We start from the raw sequence: 20,020 nt of genomic DNA, 5'->3' as shown, positions 1-20,020 counted from the left end.
GATGGAAGTTTCAAGAAAAGGTAAGAGAAATTAGAGATGCTATTTCCATCATTGTTGTTTGTTTCATCAATTTAATGATTCCCCTATCAAAAGTAAATATATATTAGGGTTAATTTCAAATAAAACCACGTGGTTTCACAAATTTTTTTTTTGTCAAATTTGGTTGTGAGAACAATCTGAACATGAAAATTTTCAAGAATGAAATCATATTTTAAACAACTTTAATTCTTCCATTTTTTAGGTTTTGGACATTTAGGTGTTGTTTTTATGAGAGATAAAGTTAATGTTTAGAGAGAGAACTCCATAAATCATGATTTTGAAAATAAAAAATTGTGATTCCATAGTAAATATGATATTAAACAACTTTAATTCTTGAAACGTGAGACCACGGGAATTTATTTGAAATTAACCCTATATTATATTATGAATGACATATATTTCTGGATTTTTAAGAAAGGCTAAAAGAAATTGGAGATATGATTTCCTTCATTGTTGTTTTTTCCATCAATTTAATGATTCTCTTACCAAAAGTAAATATATATTATAGATGTAATTTGCATGTGTAGATTTATCAAAGACAATGTTAGGAATAAATGCAATTACGAAAACGAAAAACAAACAAGCACACAAGAATTGTTTACCCAGTTCGCTACTCGATTAGCAACATAGTAGATTAGTAAGACTGATCATGAAGCAAGGGTGGCCTCCTTTCAAAACTCTGTCTAAACTGATTTGTGAAAAGATTGGAAAGCATTTCCCGAATCAATTCGGGAAGTTTCATCATCTCATTGCTGAAACTGCTGGCACAAGTTAGTTAATTCTTTGTGTATGGAGCCATATAAGCTGCATATCCATCTCCATAACAAGGAGCTGGAAATCCCTCACGGTTACCATATGTCATCTCGTAATTTCCGCCTTAAATCATAAAATTAATAGCAGAAATCAATTAACATGAAAAGCAATTGAAGGAACTCACATTTAAAACTAACCTTCTAAAAGCAAATGTGTGATAGTTATACCTGCAAGCCAGGGTCGAGCACCAGTACTCCCAAGTTCTGCACGTAGCCTTTCAATTTCATCAGCCATGGAAACCATGTCCTTCTCCATTGCTTGTCTCTTCTCCACCAACCGAATGTTTGCTTTCTTTTCATAATCAATAGCATTCCTGAAACACAAGGATCCAATTTTCGGGTTTATTATGATGATTTTTTTCTGATAAGGACTACAAAGAATTAAAAAGCAATCCAAACACAAACCTAGCATTCATAAGCTCCTGATGAAGTCCCTTAATCTCACCCTGCAAATGAGGAATGTGTTGATTATCAGCTTGCGATCTTGCAATATCTTGTTTCAGTGACTCAATTTGTCCAAGCAGCTCTTGCTTCAAGCTGTTCAGTTTCTCAACTTCTGCATGGAGTTGTGCAGCTTCATTCTTCACACCATCAGTTTTCCGAAGATCAGCCTCTAGCTTCAAGACTTTCTCAATAAGTTTTTTTGAGTAACTTGCTGTTCTATACGAATTTCTCCTATGACATGATTCATGCGATGAAGTTCCTTTTTAGCAGCACCAAGTTCTTGCTGAAGAACCATCCGATCCTCCATCAGCCAACGGTTATAAAAAACCAGCCTGCTGATTTCAACATGCTGCATTTCTAGTTTATCCTCCAACATTACAGGACCCGCATGCGGATATGGCAAAGGAGGGCCAGGATTGTCATTATAGGCTTCACGAGGCATGCCATTTCTACCTGCCATTATAGGCTACTCTGCAAAGGAAATTAGGATATAATATCTTCAGGTTTTAGTAATCCACTCCTTTTCACACAACTAAGAAATCATGAGAAATATCTAGACTTTCTAAAATCAAAATTTGCATAGACAGCTGCACCTCAAATTGATACATACAGAACTTTGCATTCAACTCAGGAATATATTTTATTGTCTTATCAATTGGCAAAGAAATGCATATTCCATCCTAATGTTCATATCTATGTTGCACCGAAATGGAAACCCAAATGGAAACTAGAAACTGACACCACCAAATCTTATTTCTAGAAAATTTAGCTAGAAAACAGAAATGAAACCCAGAAAAAAATAAAATGGAAAGGGAAACGCTAATGAAAAAGAGTTTGTGTGCAACATAGGTTCACAGGTTAGCTTCCTGCCTTCCTCTTACCTATATGTTAGCAAATATATCATCTGTCCTTGTAACATAAAGAAAAGGTCAATAAATCAAATCCACAAGGAGCACAAAGTAAGCTTTTGCAGTATCAAAAAGCTCCTAGTGCCAAATAGATTAAACCACAAGACCTACTGCATCCTAACATTGAATTACATACTGCAACGGCTAGAAACTCTATTCCATCTCTTAAGCAATACACAACAATCAAAACTATGAATATAGGAGAGAATTTTCAGGCAGGACCAGCAGGAATTTTCAGCCACACATGTGATTTATTGCATCTATGACACTTCAAAACATGTCTTCAAATGTAAGTCTTTTTATGTTATTTTTATGATTTCAAACCATTGTGCCTTATTCCAACCCATCTTCCATCCTATGCTGATACTTACTTTTTCATAAGTAATTAAATTAAGGATAAAGTTCAAATAAAACTCCCCGTGGTTTCACTAATTTTCACATAAAGGACTGTGTTTTACTTTTTGTCAAAAGGAGAATTGAGGTTTCACACTTTTAATATTGCTATCAAAACTATCTACAACGACCTGAAAATGAAAATTTTCAAGAATTAAAGTTGTTCAATATCATATTTTCTATGGAACTACATTTTCGATTTTAGAAAATCATTTTTTTTGGAACTCTCTCTCTAAACATTAACTTTCTCTCTTTACCAAACATCATCTAAATAATCTCGACATAAAAAATTTTAAGAATTAATGTTGCTTAGAATATTAGTAGTTCTTAAAATATGTCATTTTTAAAATCTTCAAGGGTGATTTTAATACTATCAATAGAAAAATTCCTTATTTTGCTAAAGTTGAAAACCTCAGTAATGGTTTTGACAAAAAGTAAACCACAGTCCTTTATCTGAAAATTAGTGAAACCACGGGAGTTTTATTTGAACTTTACTCTTAAATTAATCAGAAGATTTTGTTTGAACTAATTAAATTTTATCAATTTATAATCCTAATTCCAGGAATCAGATACCCTTTTGTGCTACAGTGACAAGCTAGATTTAAGAATAAGACACAAAATAAAGGGCCAAAACATTTCATCAGAGCAAAGTAGTTCGCAAATTGTAAGCCCTAACTAAAAATTAACTATTTATCCTAATACATAATTAAGTGAATAATAAACTAATTAGTAACATGATTACACACAGAGGGAACAAGAAGATTCATGAAAAGCATGTGTAAATTGATAAATAGTTATACTACAGGATTGAGATTTTACCGGCTAAACTTCTCTGCTCCAGAGAAAGAGAGCTTATTTTTCTTCCTTGGCCTTTTCTGATATTATAAGACATGATTAGGAAGTTTAATTTAATTTATAAGAGAGATGGGAGACATTAGGAATTTTTTTTAAGAAAAAAGTACTGAATATTTTAATTAGGAAATAATTAATTTAATTTAACACATAGGAGGGAAAATTAGAAAGGAAATAGGAATTTCTTTTTGAAAAAATGTAATGTTTTAATTAGGAAATAACTAATTTAATATAAGCGAGAGGTGGGAACATTAGAAAGGAAATATGATTATTTTTTTAAAAGTAAATGTTTTAACTAGGAATTAGTTAATTTAATTTAAGAGAGATACGAGAACATTAAAAATGAAATAGGAATTTTTCTCACTAGTTATTTTTAATTTCTACCTAATTGGGGAATTCTTATTGTAATGTTCATAAACTGTACAAAGTATAAACTTTCCTGTATTGAAAAAAAAAAGAAATTTTGAAAAAAAAAGGATTTATATTGAGATATTTTAGGAATGTTTGTCAATATAGGAAATATTACTTTCTATGGGTCCTTGTCAATATAGGAAGCATTACTTTTTATATAGGAGTGTTTGTCAAATTAGAAAACGTTACATTTTATTGGGATTTTTCTAAATATGGGAAACGGTATTAGAATTAGGAGTGTAGACAGCGATTGATGAATGAAAGAGTAAGAGAGAGATGAATTTTTTAGGGGGTAAATTACACTCATGGTCACTAAACTTTACCATTTTAACATTAGAGCCATTGAACTCCAATTCTTAAGAGTATGTCCTCAGAACTTTACATTTTTTAACATCGGTGGCCACTCAACGCTTCAAAACGATATTGACGGCCTCAAAATCAAAAATTCGAGGAGTTAATAATATTCTATGAAACTTTAGTTCTTGAAAATTTTTGTTTTGAGGTCATTTAGGTGTTGTTTGGTTAGGAGAGATAAAGTAAATTTTTAGAGAGAAAAAAGTCCAAAAAATGTGATTTTGGAAAATAAAAAATCTGGTTTCATGGTAAATGTCATTAAGAACAACTTTAATTATTGCAGATTTTTATTTTGAGGTCGTTAACGGTCATTTTGAGTAGGTTAAAGTTGAGTTACACCGATGTTAAAAAATGTAAAGTTCAGTGGTCATACCGTTAAGAATTGAAAATCAGTAGTCAAAATGTTAAAATTGGTTTAGTTCACTGGCTATGGTTGTAATTTACCCATTTTTAGGTGAAATTAAAATGGTATAAGAGCCATATAATTTTCTTAACAAGTCTTTTTTATTTTCAAAACCCATAAGAGATTATGGCTGGTGATACTGAGAATGAGGATAACCGAAGTAGAAATGGTGAAAAGAAGGTCAAGATGACCTATTTCTTGGCTCGAAGCACAATCTAGGGAACATGATCACACCAATTAAATTGCATAGTTCGAATTATGATGAGTGCTGATGGTGCCTAAGCTGAACGCTCAAAAACTATGATGCGTCTCTGCAAAGACTCATTAAGGGATAAGTGTACCCCGTCGTTATCAAGTAATAAATTTCTGGTTTAAGTCCAGGTTATCGTCCACAGAATTTATTTCTGCAAGTACCGAGCTACTCGATCTCGGATGTTATCTAGGCTTTGGGGGTTTTGAGTTGGTTTTGCTAAATTAATCTACTCCTAGGTTGAATTATACTATTCCTAGCTAAGTTATTCTATGCCTAATTAAGTTACTTTACCCCTAATTACGTTAAACTACTCCTAAGTGATCTTTTACCAATGCAATTATCTGAAGGAACATGAAGTGATACGATGATAATGAAAATAGTTTATATACGCAATTGAATTAAAACCTAAGTCACTTGTGTCTGAGGCGATTAACCCGACCTATCCTCCTAAAGTCTCTAGTTCGTGATTCCCTTGTAAGGCCGAAACTAGCTCTAAGGCTCAGTAATTTGAGCTTAATCTTCTATAGGATCGTCAATCCTATAGGCACTGACTAGGTCAGATTCAGCTCGCAATATGTGCCAACTTGATTTTGGGATTATCGAATGAGTTAAACCAATCAGACAAAGCGTAAGACAAAGATTAAAGCATTAAAACAATTGAATAAACAAGAACTATAATATATATCAAAGATGGAAATATTGTCACGAAGTTACAATAAGCCTAGGATTCATAACATGTATCAGAGGCTAGACAGAGTGTAAAAGAAGAAAAATCCCTTTCAGAGAACCTGTGTACCAATGCAGGCGTCTTCATAGGACTTAAGGATGGAGCTTGAGCAATCCTCGGTGAACGGAGCTTCGGAGGCGTCTTCAATGGAGGTTTGAAGGGTATGGAGGAGGTGGAGAGGATTTCTCAAGATGAAGGATAAGAAAATTACAAATAATAAAAGATATCTAATTTATAATTGGAAAAAACTATTTATAGTCGTGGCTCGGCCCATTTTTCTAACCTATTTCGTATCCTTATGCAGGTAGGAAGTCGTGGGGTTCGTCGTGGCGTCGTGGGGGCGGAATTGGTCTTTTTGACCAATTCCCCCAGGTCTGCTCGCCGAGCAGGCACTGCTCGCCGCGAGCAGGCTCAGCCTGCTCGGTGAGCAGGCCTCCAGAGTGCCGCTCGGCGAGCAGTTTTGCCCGATATGCTCTCGTGCGGTCGCCGAATGCCAACAACGTGTTCTCCGCCCGAACTTATTCCTGCGCATGCACAACTCCAGAAAACATTAGTTCAAAGGCCAAACTGACCCGTCGATCACTCATTTTAGCAAACGCTTTGTTTGGTGCGACTTCTGATGGATCAATTAGCCTGAAAAGATAACGAAATTAAAACATGCATGCCATTTTGGCCGTATTTGCCTAGATCGATCATAAAATTGGCCAAAACGACGAAAAGTAAATAAAGCATTTCCAATTTCTAACTAACTCACGCAAAAGCATTTAAATGCGAGAATTGCTCGCTTATTAACGAAATAACACTAAAACCCGTCCTAAAACCGTACCCAAAGATAGGGGTTTTTGACCCCTATCAAGTGCGCGAGGGCTATTCGTACTCATTACAAGCGAAACAAATTTGATGTTGACATCAAGTTCACTCAACACTATCCCACCATATCTACACTCCACCGTCTTTTACTATGATGATGTGTAAACACTATGGACTTATCTTAAACGATGGTTTGCGGATGAGACCCATATATGCCAATTGAAGGCATCTCTAGGAGAATGCAAGCAAGGCAAGGATGAAGATGTGTCCATCTATTTTGGCCGTCTGTCTCGTATTTAGGATGAGCTTGTGATGTATGTCAAGAATCCATCCTGCAAGTAGGGAGGATGTGTCTGTCTCCTCAATGCAACTTACGCATCAATTCGCTCAAACTTTCTGTTGGGCTTGGCCCAATTTTAATTTATGAAAAAAAGCCCATGCCCTTGAGTTTTCAAGGTGGAAAGTATCTCACATTCATTTCAAAGCACTTGGTGGAGATACTTATTAAGGAGGTCCTCACACACTTGGGGTGTGCCCCAAGGGGTACCCACTTTTGTGAAAGTGTGAGGACCTACCTCTTGGTTGACCACCACATGCGTGCGCCCCGTCGCTGTTGACCGTCCGAATCGAACCGGTCTGGGTTGGTGTGGTGTAAAATCTATATTTTTTTATTTCGTATTTAATTTTTATTTAATTAAACACTCTGAATTAGTCTTTTCTGAACGTTTTTTAACTTCTCTTTTGCTGAACGTGTCTCTCTCACAAACCCAGTCTCCTCCACCTTCCTGATTTTATTCCCACATTCTTCTCCACTGAATCAGAGATGTGAGATATAGACTCGTTTTAAACACATTAATTTTCATTCATTCTATATTTCGAAACTGAGCAAACTGAGAGTGTAGGCAGAAACGATTTTGTACGGTTGTAATACAAAATCGTATTTATAGAGGGCTGTTTTATCTTGGAGGCGACTGGAGTTCATACTGCTTGCAATTTTCTGGCAGTTCCGCAAACGTCTTAAAAAAAGCGACATTGTCCGTGACTCTGCCCACTTATTTTTGTTCGTTCTGTTCCTGTTTCTGAGTTCTTGTCCCAACAATTTTAAGATGGTTCAAATACTGCTGATGGCTACCGAACAATCAAATCGTATTGCTGAAATCAACAAACCATTCCGGTTTGAAGGAGCTCACTTCAGAAGGTGGAGACAGAAGATGATGTTCTACCTTACCACAAAGAAGGTAGCTTCTGTTCTTACTTCTGAAAAGCCGGTTGTTCCTGAAGATGGTATTGAGGCCGATGTTCGTGCTGCTGAAAAATGGACAGAAACTGACTTTCTATGCAAAAATTATATACTCAATGGGTTAACAGACGATCTGTATGACTACTATACTGCTGAAGAAAAAACTGCCAAAGAAATTTGGGAAGCTCTGCATAGGAAGTATGACACTGAGGAGGTTGGGTCAAAAAAAAACGTTGTCAGCCGCTACCTCAAATTCCAGATGACTGATGACAAGTCAGTGGAATTTCAATCTCACGAGTTACAAAAAATAGCACATGAAATTATTTTAGAAGGTATGCCTCTAAATGACCAATTTCAAGTTGCTGTAATTATTGATAAATTACCTCCTTCGTGGAAAGATTTTAAAAAGTTTTGAGGCACGAAACAAAAGAATTTTCGATGGAAAGTCTGATTACACACCTCTGAATTAAGGAGGAAGCTCGAAAACAAGATTTAAAAGAAGAAGTACTTATTGTTTCTAATAACACTAAAAGATCCACTGCGGTTCTGAAACCCACTCAAAAGAATTTTATGAATCAGAACCGCAAACCAATCCAAAACCATACCACCCGAGTTAATTTGAATTGGAACCTTCAAAGGAACCAAAATAGGCCACAACAACAACCACCTAGAAATGATGCGGCTTTCATATGCTTTAATTGTGGGAAACCAGGTCATATGGCATGTAAGTGCAGGAACAGGCCAAACATTACTCCTAGTGTTAACCTGACTGAAGAGCAGCATAATTTTGTTGCTATGATTTCTGAGATCAACCTCATATGTGGATCAGATGTGTGGTGGGTAGACACTAATGCTTCCCGTCATGTTTGCTATGATAGAAGTATGTTCAAAACATACACTGTTGTGACCGAAGATAAGAAAGTGTTGTTGGGTGATTCCCATACCACTATTGTTGCTGGAATTGGTAATGTGGAATTGAACTTCACATCTGGAAAAACCTTAACTTTGAAGGATGTGATGCACACTCTAAAAATGAGGAAAAATTTGGTTTCAGGCTATCTTCTAAACAAGGCTGGTTTCACTCAGACTATAGGAGCAGATTTATTTACTTTGACTAAGAACAATATGTTTGTAGGAAAACGTTATGCTACTGAAGGCATGTTTAAGTTGAATGTTGAGATTAATAAAGTGAATGTTTCTGTTTACCCCTTGTGTACTTTTAATATTTGGCATGCTCCTTTTTGTCATGTTAATAAGCCTATCATTAAGAACATGAGTAACTTAGGATTAATTCCAAAATTGAATTTAAATGAGTTTCTTAAATGTGATTATTATAGTCAGGCAAAAATCACAAAAACACCTCGTAAATCGGTTATTAGGAATTCTGAACCTCCATATTTAATTCATTCTGATATATGTGAATTAGATGGAAAGTTGACTAGAAATAACAAACGATATTTTATAACCTTTATTGATGACTGTTCTGACTTTACTTTTGTTTATTTTATGAAAAATGAAAGTGAAGCATTTGACATGTTTAAGTTATTCATAGTTGAAATAGAAAATCAATATAATAGGAAAGTCAAGAGACTTCGTAGTGATAGAGACACAAAATATGGTTCTAGCTTATTTATTGAATTTTATAAATCACGTGGTATTATTCATGAAACCACAACACCTTATTCACCAGAAATGAATGGAAAGGCTGAAAGGAAAAATAGGACACTTACTAAGTCTATAGTAGCTATTATGCTTAGTTCAGGTGTTGCCTCACATTGGTGGGGAGAAATCCTATTGACTGTTTGCTATGTGCTAAATAGGGTCCCTAAGTCAAAAACCAAAATCTCTCCTTATAAGATCTTGAAAAATAAAACACCTAGCCTATCATATTTTAGAACTTGGGGTTGTTTGGCTTATGTTAGGATTCCTGACCCTAAGAGAGTCAAACTTGCTAGTAGGGATTATAAATGTGTGTTTATTGGATATGCTGTGAATAGCAAAGCATATAGGTTCTATGATTTGAATGCACATGTTATTTTGGAGTCAAATGATGTCGACTTTTATGAAGATAGATTTCCTTTTAAATTGAGAAATAGTGGGGGTGCATCATCTAGTAACATGCCTGCTGTTAGATCTATAGTGCAAAAAGAGAGTGAGAAATCTGAACCTAGGAGAAGTAAGAGACCTAGAGTATCTAAAGACTTTGGCTTTGACTTTTATGCTTTCACAGTAGAAGAGGATCCACTTACTATTCAAGAAGCCTTAAGCTCCTTAGATGCTGATCTATGGCAATAAGCCATCAATGATGAAATGGACTCACTTGAGTCAAACCAAACTTGGCACTTAGTAGACTTACCACCAGGTTGCAAACCAATAGGTTGTAAATGGATCCTGAAAAAGAAACTGAAACCTGATGGTTCAGTAGATAAGTATAAGGCTCGCCTTGTAGCTAAAGGCTTTAGACAAAAAGAAATTGTTGATTTCTTTGATACTTATTCACCTGTTACTAGGATTACATCAATACGTGTTTTGATTGCTATTGCTTCTGTGCACAATCTTGTGGTGCACCAAATGGATGTTAAAACTGCATTTTTGAATGGTGAATTAGAAGAAGAGGTTTATATGGATCAACCTGAGGGCTTTGTAGTTTTTGATCGAGCCCATAAGGTATGTGATAGGGGCATTTCGTCCCTATCTTTTAGCATGGATTATGGTTTATTTTCGAGCTAAATAAATAAGTTTAATTACAAAAACAATGCGTTTTAATAAAAGAATGAAATAAAAATAAAAACCGAGCTTTCGGGTAATTTCCGCTATTTTTAGTTAAATTTAGGGAATAAATGTCAAGCTAACTCGACTCGTGAGAAGTGTATTTCGCAGGTACAAAAATACAATACACGCAGGGCGTATTCCCATCCACGCGGGACGTGTAGACAAGCGTGTTAGAAATGATTGATCAATCCTGAACCACCACCTGGAATCTACTCAGCACAAGCAGGGCGTGTCAACCACCACGCAGGACGTATGACATCTGTCAGAAAATGATTAACCCAATCCTGAAAGTCAGATTGCATTGTCCCCTAAGTCAACTATCAATACGCAGGGCGTGTTTTGGGATACGCAGGGCATACATAGGGTAATTCGAGCAATAAAATGCCAGGAGCTCAAACACACAGGACGTATAGCAAGACACGCAGGGCGTCTCCTCCCATACGTAGGGCGTGTCCTGAGAATTCTGCACCAAATAATGTACCTCTATGTATAAATAAGAGTGACTAGCACTCATTTTAGTATCTAGACTTGGCTATAGAGTTTAGACATTCAGATTTTGTATAGCTTTATTCTATCACCTTGAGAGCTTGTTTGTATATCCCGTCACTCTGTCAAAGTTCCGCTCCATCATTCGTCACCAAGCTCGAGAGTTCCACCTCCAAGTCCTAAGAGACATCCTTGAGTCCGGTTGGCTAGTTCCGAGGGCCGATTCTTCCCTCTTCGCTTGCTAATTAGCTTGCACTCTTCGTATGTACTAGGCTTGGTTGTATTCATCATTTATGCTTTCCACATTTATAATATATGGTTTGCAATTTCCATTTCTATATACGTGTTGATGTTTATTACTTGTTTTGATACTCATAATTGACTATTGTGTAGGGGAACGCGATTTTCGACGCCATTCGGGCTATCTTTAGGGATTCATATAGGTGTTGCCATACGGGAAGTGACGCTCCGGAAACCGTAGGAATTGACACACCACGGAACTTACGGGCCCTAGTTTCTGATCCCCAGAATTAGACATGCCTTGACTAGGAATCACGTAGTCTAAGCACTTCACGGGTCGGTCGAACTACACGTAGTCGTCTTTGCAAGAATAGGTTATCAATCGTATGTATTCGTAGAGTATTTGTTATATAAAATCTGTCTCACCAATAGTTTAGGAGTAGTTGGTAGTCGTCACCAAAACCCCTCAAAGTATTCATCGCTTAAATAACGTATAAAACCGAGTCGTCTAATACTTGCAATTATAAATCCCGTGGATTCGATACCCGGTCTTAACCGGATTATTACTTGATACGACGGGGTACACTTGCCCCTAAGTAGTGACGTCTAGTGAATTTAGAGCAATTAGAAAGACCACATCCGTAGTCCCATAGCACACTCATATCACACTACATCCGTAAACACACACCTAGACGAAACATACATCAAGTTTTTGGCGCCGTTGCCGGGGATTTATAATTTCTTGCAATATTAGACAAAAACGTTTTATTGTTAGTTTAAGCATTTGTAAATATTACTCTTTTTTTGTATGAATAAGTTATTTTGTCTCGTTTTGTTACTAGTGATTTGTTTCATAGTATGATGCTTTATAGTCGTCATCGGTGGGACGACCGCATGGATGACGAATGCCGACACTCAACCTCGAAATTCAATGTGATAAACTCTTTGCTTAAAGATATTCGTGAGAGATTATCTAACAATGAGACATATTTCAGGGAAATAGGAAATCTATGGGCCAGATTGAAGTCTCCTCTTGATTCCGCCGTGGACGAATCAATTCGAGATACCAATTCGGTTCGTCAAAATGGGAAGCTCAGGTTAATTGAGTTTTATCAAAAGGATCCCCCAAGGAATAAAAGTCGTTTCAGTTGTGAGAAAACAGACATCGACGAGTCGGTTGTGCGCGGACCCATGGAAATAAATCCGAAGTTAGAAGAGTCGGAGGTTCCTTCTACGTCGGAATATTTCGCTCTTTTTGAACTACCAACGGAGTCAAAAAGGGAGCAAACTAAACTATTCGATAATTTCTGTAAATATAGTTTTTGGTTTTTGTTAAATTCTTTTGAAGCTAACAATCCGTTTTGTAGGTACGGGTTGTTTATTCAAGAATTTGGATATCTTACGCGATTAGAGGCATTCACCTAGGATGGGAAGAAGTCGAGCTACTCCGACTCTAAACGTAGCATCGGTTTGAATTTCTCAAACCACGTGTTTATATTTATCTAAACCATTTTTTTCCCGCGTCTTGTTATTTTGGTACTATTTTTATTTTTATTTTTTATCTTTTCTCAAAAATTAAAAGAAAAACAAATCCCTTTAGAAATCCAAATACACGCGGGGCATACACACCCCTACGTCCCGCGTGTTCCGGGCTCTGCTCTTTTTCATAGAAAAAATTGCAGAGGACGCGGGGCGCCCCTACTCCACGCCCTGCGTGTTTCCCTGTTCTACAAAGAATAAAAAGGCCACGTGTCAAGGACACGCAGGGCGTCCCTTCAGGCACGCCCCGCGTATCCTGGGGAGCTGCGAAATGTAGACTCCCCATGGCAACCTTTCCTCTTTTCTCTCCCATCAATCACCTCTTCCCCAAAAATCTTTCCCACTTCTCCACTCCACCTCCCTTTCTCTCCAATCACATCACAACCTTTTCAAATCCATAATAAATTCATCTTAATCACTTTCTTAATTACTCATTAAGAATAATAAAAACATTAAACACACTATTAAAACCCATAAAAATTTGAAAAGACCCTCTTCAAAATTCAAAAAACATGCATGCACGCGGGACGTACCCCTGTGTACGCCCCGCGTCTCCGCCTTCTCCCAGGAAAAAAAAACTCTACTGGGAGATTTGACACGCAGGGCGTACACCCAAGCACGCCCCGCGTATCCAACCAAAATAAAGTCAGGAAGCGGGATACGCAGGACGTGGCCCCTTCACGCCCCGCGTGTCCCGACTGGGAATCTGAACACTCTTGGATTCCCCCTTTAGTTTGTTTTGCACTAAACAAAAACAAAAATCAAATAACACTAAAATAATTAAACAAATTTATTAGCTCATAAATCATTCCGACACACCACCTCCCTCGGAAATCAATTAAAGTTCCGTTATTTGTCCTTAAAAGTAAAAACATCGAAACAAAGGATCGATTTCGTTAAGGAATTTTGGGTCTTGGTTTTGAAATTAGGGAATTTGTGCAAAGCTTAGGATAGTACTAAACTAAGGCATTGAGTCTTAACCCCAATTGTCATCTCCATAATGAACTTTGAAAAGGCAATAAAAACGGGATAGTTGAGAATTTAGCGAAAACTCGATAGTACACAATTTGAACCCGAATCTTTGTGAGGTATTTTTGAGCCTAAAAGAGTTCGTACGAGAACTCTAATTCTTTCACAATTTTTCGAGAGCTTTAACTTCACTCGACTCATAGAATTTGCATCCAATACCGGGTTAAGTACACTTATTTTTTAAAACGGCAATAGATGATAAACCGAACCCACTTAGGCTAATTTTTCTTAATTTATTTTTCTCGTTTTCATTAAACAGTAGGAAACCCCATCGAGCCTAATAACCCATTTTTGTTGTTAATACCCTTTTAACATTCAACCTTTTTTCCTCTTGTCCAAATACCGACAAAATCAATTTGCACCCGAATTATCCAAAATAAGTCACGACCTTAGCAAATGAGCACCATAAGCTTTCAAAATTCTATTTTTTTGCCTCTATCAAAACAAAGGATACAATAAAAGTAAAAAGGCATTCTCAGGCTCCACCCGAGCAATTTTGAAGTATATCTTATAAAATTCGCTAAGGCCGAAGCAAAATACGGTGCGATCATAAGTCGGTATTTTGGAACTTGAGTTTCTCAAAAACTAACCACTGAAAAGCCTCCCACATTACAACCCCCCTCCGGGTTCATTTTTAATATTGCCTAAACCATAAAAGTAGGAGGAAAAACCCGGATAAAAATGCAAATTCAACATGATCTCGAGTAAATGCAAAGAAGAGCGATAAAACACCGACCCACCTAAAATTGAGCGTAAGAGAGAAATCCCTTGGTGAGGTACTATCGGGTTCTCAAAAGATAATCAACCCCCGTTAATATTGCCTATTAATCTTGATCATGGAGGTTTCAAACAAGTTTTCATACTCAATTGTTTGCGTAGGTACTTACCGAAACCTTTGCATAAAACCGTAGCTTTGAAACCACGCACTTGGTAAAACCCCGAAGGTTTGTTTCTTAATCATCTCAATCCATTGTCTTTCGATTTCTTTTTACTTGAGGACAAGTAAAACTTTAAAGTCCGAGGAGGTTTGATAGGGGAGTTTCGTCCCTATCTTTTAGCATGGATTACGGTTTATTTTCGAGCTAAATAAATAAGTTTAATTACAAAAATAATGCGTTTTAATAAAATAATGAAATAAAAATAAAAACCGAGCTTTTGGGTAATTTCCACTATTTTTAGTTAAATTTAGGGAATAAATGTCAAGCTAACTCGACTCGTGAGAAGTGTATTTCGCAGGTACAAAAATACAATACACGGAGGGCAGATTCCCATCCACGCGGGATGTGTAGACAAGCGTGTCAGAAATGATTGATCAATCCTGAACCACCACATGGAATCTACTCAGCACACACAGGGCGTGTCAACCACCACGCAGGGCGTATGACATCTGTCAGAAAATGATTAACCCAATCCTGAAAGTCAGACTGCATTGTCCCCTAAGTCAACTATCAATACGCAGGGCGTGTTTTGGGATACGCAGGGCATACATAGGGTAATTCGAGCAATAAAACTCTAGGAGCTCAAACACGCAGGGCGTATAGCAAGACACGCAGGGCGTCTCCTCCGATACGCAGGGCGTGTCCTGAGAATTCTGCACCAAATAATGTACCTCTATGATTGTACTTTGTGAAATTACCACTCCACCCCTAGCTTGATGTATAAATAAGAGTGACTAGCACTCATTTTAGTATCTATCACCTTGAGAGCTTATTTGTATATCCCATCACTCTGTCAAAGTTCCGCTCCATCATTTGTCACCAAGCTCGAGAGTTCTACCTTCAAGTCCTAAGAGACAGCCTTGAGTCCGGTTGGCTAGTTCCGAGGGCCGATTCTTCCCTCTTCGCTTGCTAATTAGCTTGCACTCTTCGTATGTACTAGGCTTGGTTGTATTCATCATTTATGCTTTCCACATTTATAATATATGGTTTGCAATTTCCGTTTCTATATACGTGTTGATGTTTATTACTTGTTTTGATACTCATAATTGACTATTTTGTAGGGGAACGCGATTTCCGACGCCATTCGGGCTATCTTTAGGGATTCATATAGGTGTTGCCTTACGGGAAGTGACACTCCAGAAACCGTAGGAATTGACACACCACGGAACTTACGGGCCCTAGTTTCTGATCCCCAGTATTAGACATACCTTGACTAGGAATCACGTAGTCTAAGCACTTCACGGGTCGGTCGAACTACACGTAGTCGTCTTTGCAAGAATAGGTTATCAATCGTATGTATTCAGAGTCTTTGTTTGTCATATTTATAAATCATCGTCGCCATTGCACTTCGTAGAGTATTTGTTATATAAAATCTGTCTCACCAATAGTTTAGGAGTAGTTGATAGTCGTCACCAAAACCCCTCAAAGTATTCATCGCTTAAATAACGTATAAAACCGAGTCGTCTAATACTTGCAATTATCAATCCCGTGGATTCGATACCCGGTCTTAACCGGATTATTACTTGATATGACGGGGTACACTTGCCCCTAAGTAGTGACGTCTAGTGAATTTAGAGAAATTAGAAAGACCACATCCGTAGTCCCATAGCACACTCATATCACACTACATCCGTAAACACACACCTAGACGAAACATACATCAGTATGTAAGTTAGGTAACTCCTTATATGGGCTAAAATAAGCACCTAAGCAATGGCATGCAAAATTTGATAACCTGATTATTTCAAATGGCTTTAAGGTGAATGAAAGTGATAAATGCATCTACTACAAATTTGAAAATGGTGTTTGCACCATTATATGCTTATACAGTATAACCTCTATTTTGTTATAAAAAAACTCGGTCCCGGCTTGGGCCAGTTATAAATAGGAATAACCTCTCAAACATTATTTGTTATACGCTTTTCAAGTCCCACCTTTAGAAACTATGCCTCTATATAGTAATAATTATATATTTATATGTATATATATATTAAGAATTCAAACTAAATTATAAAATATTAAAAAAACTATTGAAATTATCTATGAGTTGGAAATACAAACTAAACTAATCACATGCTGGTAAGATTCAAAGAATCCAAAGCCCTAATATGTGGTTTTGCTCTCACCTGCGGCGCATCCAAAAGGTATACGCAGCTAGGTTTCCTGGTTGTTCTGGTGCAAGGTAACAGTTTGTAATAGACGTTTTCTGGTGCTGCTCTATGATCGAACAACTACAATGGTTGATCACATAGAAAAGCAATGGCGGAAATTGAAACTCACAGAGGAAGAAGACGACGCAGTTTTATTCCAATCGAATGAGTTGGGGGCTGAGACAGACACGACGAGGAAAGTAATTGGCCATCTTTTATCTGCAAAACCTCTGAACATTCGAACAATGTCAAATGCTTTCAACACGATTTGGAAGACGAATAAAGGCTTTAGAGTCAATGAGTGTGGGGAAGGCCTTTTTATCATTGATTTTCAATCACTCAAAGACAAAGAGAGGGTACTATGGGATTCACCATGGCATTACGATCGCCATCTCGTTATACTCGCAAATATGGAGGGAGTAACGCAGCTGTCAAAAATATAGATGAACATGTGCGAGTTCTGGATTCGTCTAGTGGACGTACCATTACATTGTCGTAATTCAGTGGCGATCCAAAAGTTGGCAGGAAAAGTAGGCGAGTTTGTGTCTGTAGACATTGACAGCTTACAGAACTGGGTTACCTACGTCAAAGTACGAGTCAGATTGAATGTCTCGTGGAGATTAATTCGGGGAATTATTATTCTGGATCATAGTGGAGAGGAGGTGTGGGTATCTGTCCGATACAAGAAGCTCCCAAACTTCTCTTACCTATGTAGAGTTCTTGGTCATGTGTATGACGATTGTGAAGCTGGACTAGCTAGAGAGGTGAACGATGAGTGGCCGTATGACCCATCGCTAAGATCATCACCGTCTCGACTACGATCGGTGTGTTACGGAGCAGAAAAACGGTCAGGGAAGGGCGAAGGAATGGCAGAACAGCATAGCGCAAAAACTGTGGCTAAAAGAGTGGTTTTTGGAAGTAACACGAATCTCGCAGGAGATGAACATGAGACGAACGAAACACCGGGTACTAGAAGGACAGCGGCAGGGGATTATATGGGGATGGAAGGGGATATAGAGATGGAAACAACAGATACGGAATCACCGAAAGGAGAAAATGCAATGGAAATGATGGAGGGTGGCAAGGGCAACTCCAGTGAAAGGGACCATAGGCAATTCAATCCCTTAGAAACAGCTGTGGAGTTACCCCAAGGCCAAAAGAATATTATGCCCATGTTCACAAATGCAGGTGGGATAGATATGGTGCCTAAAGAACAGCGTAAGCTAAAAATGAAAAGTCTAGCCAGGAGACAGCTACAAAGCTCAGTGAATACGGCTAAACAACAGCACCATGGGGTGACAAAGGGTGTCGGATCTAAACAACAACGCAAATCTGACGAGACAGATGATACAGCGGATTTTCTAGAGGGTGGGGGCAGGAAAAAGCAAGCAGTAATGATAGACCAGAGGGTGGAGGCCATTGACAGGCCCCGCCCTATGCAAGGAAAATATTAAGTTGGAATGTCCAATGGATGGGTAACTCGTGGACGTTCCGAACCCTCAAGAATATTATGAGGGAAAATTACCCAGACTTGTTCTTTCTGATGGAAACTCGACTAAGAAAGAACGAATGCTCCAACTTGCATAGGGTATTTCCAAAATACAATTTCATTATTGTGGATGTGCTCGGTGCAGGGGGGCTTGATTTTTAGTTGGAAAAAAGAGATTGACGTAAATATCATTCATTATTCTTTACACTGTGTCTATTTTGTGATACAAGAGAATAACACATCCGTCTGGAGGGGAGCGGGAATTTACGGGTGGCCGGAGAGAGTGAATAAAAAGCTCACGTGGGAACTCCCTATACCACCTACAGGGTCTTGACCAATTACCACTTCTAAGCTTCGGTGACTTCAATGAAATTTTATGGGCATCGGAAAAAAGGGGGGCCGAGCACGTGATGACAGGAAGATGCGAGCATTTCATGATTGCATTGAGAGATGTAACCTTATTGATCTCGGATTTATGGGAACTGAATTTACATGGTATAATAAACAAGCAAGATCCGAAGCAATTTGGGAGCGCCTTGATAGGGCACTTGCCACACCGCAATGGATTGCAATGTACCCAAATAATACTGTACGTAGCTTGGAGCACATATCATCTGACCATAACCCTCTTATCATACAATGTGAATGAGAGGTCCGACAGAGGTTCTGACAAAGGGGAAACTTCAAGTTCGAAGCAATGTGGCTTCGCGACTCCAATTGGAAGGAATTAATTGAGAGGTGTTGGCGGAAATCAGGCAGCCCAATCCTGGTACCACAAAAAATTGAGGAGGTAACTGCTGCACTTCGAGTTTGGAGTCACAATTCCTTCGATAGAATCCGTAGCAAAGGAAAGGTATTAACTCAAGAGCTTGAGCTGATACAGCAAGCAGCGAACCCAAATTTGAGAGATCGGGAGCGGGAGCTTATAGCACAGATTGAGGAATTACGGATGAGGGAAGAAATACAGCGTGCTAAAACAGACTGGCTATGGGCAGGAGATCGGAATACCAGGTACTTTCACGCGAAATGTTCAGTGCGTCGATGAACAAATAGTTTAAAGAAAATACAGGACTCAGAAGGAAATTGGAAAGAGGGGGACATGAGGATTAGTTCAGTCGTAATGGAATACTTTGCCAAACTCTTTAGCAGCTCAAATCCACAAGCTCGGACCCTATATATCAGCGCCATTGACGCAAAGTTGACAGAACAGCAGCAGACAATTCTAACTGCCCCATTCTGCTGGGAAGAGGTGGAACACGCAATTAACCAAATGCACCCTACAAAGGCCCCAGGCCCCGATGTTATGCCCCCTATATTCTATCAATCTTGTTGGTCTTTCATTGGTGAGGATGTGACAAAGCTAGTAATTGATTGTTTACAAAACTGTAGAATGCCTCTAAACCTCAATCATACTTTCATCACTTTAATCCCAAAGGTTAAAAATCTGAGCTATATGAAAGAGTTGAGACCCATCGCTTTGTGCAATGTGCTATATAAGATACTATCCAAAGTATTGGCAAACAGATTAAAACAGATCCTTCCCAGTATTATTGCTGACAATCAATCGACTTTTATCCCGGGCCACTTAATCACTGATAATGCAATTCTAGCCTTTGAAGCATTCCATAGTATGAACACAAGAATCAAAGGGGAGCGGGGTAACTTTGCTTTAAAGCTAGATATGAGCAAAGCCTATGATAGGGTTGAATGGAACTTTCTGAAGCAAGTTAT

General features: G+C 38.0%; 1 pseudogene; it reads right to left on the bottom strand.

Moving 5' to 3' along the window:
* Positions 1–814: 814 nt before the first annotated feature.
* On the bottom strand, positions 815–1,755 carry LOC136220454 (protein FLX-like 3; annotated as a pseudogene).
* Between the last annotated feature and the right edge of the window lie 18,265 nt (positions 1,756–20,020).

Source organism: Euphorbia lathyris, chromosome 2 (assembly GCF_963576675.1).
Source record: "Euphorbia lathyris chromosome 2, ddEupLath1.1, whole genome shotgun sequence".
NCBI lineage: Eukaryota > Viridiplantae > Streptophyta > Magnoliopsida > Malpighiales > Euphorbiaceae > Euphorbia > Euphorbia lathyris.
This window is presented reverse-complemented; position numbering and strand designations above follow the sequence as displayed.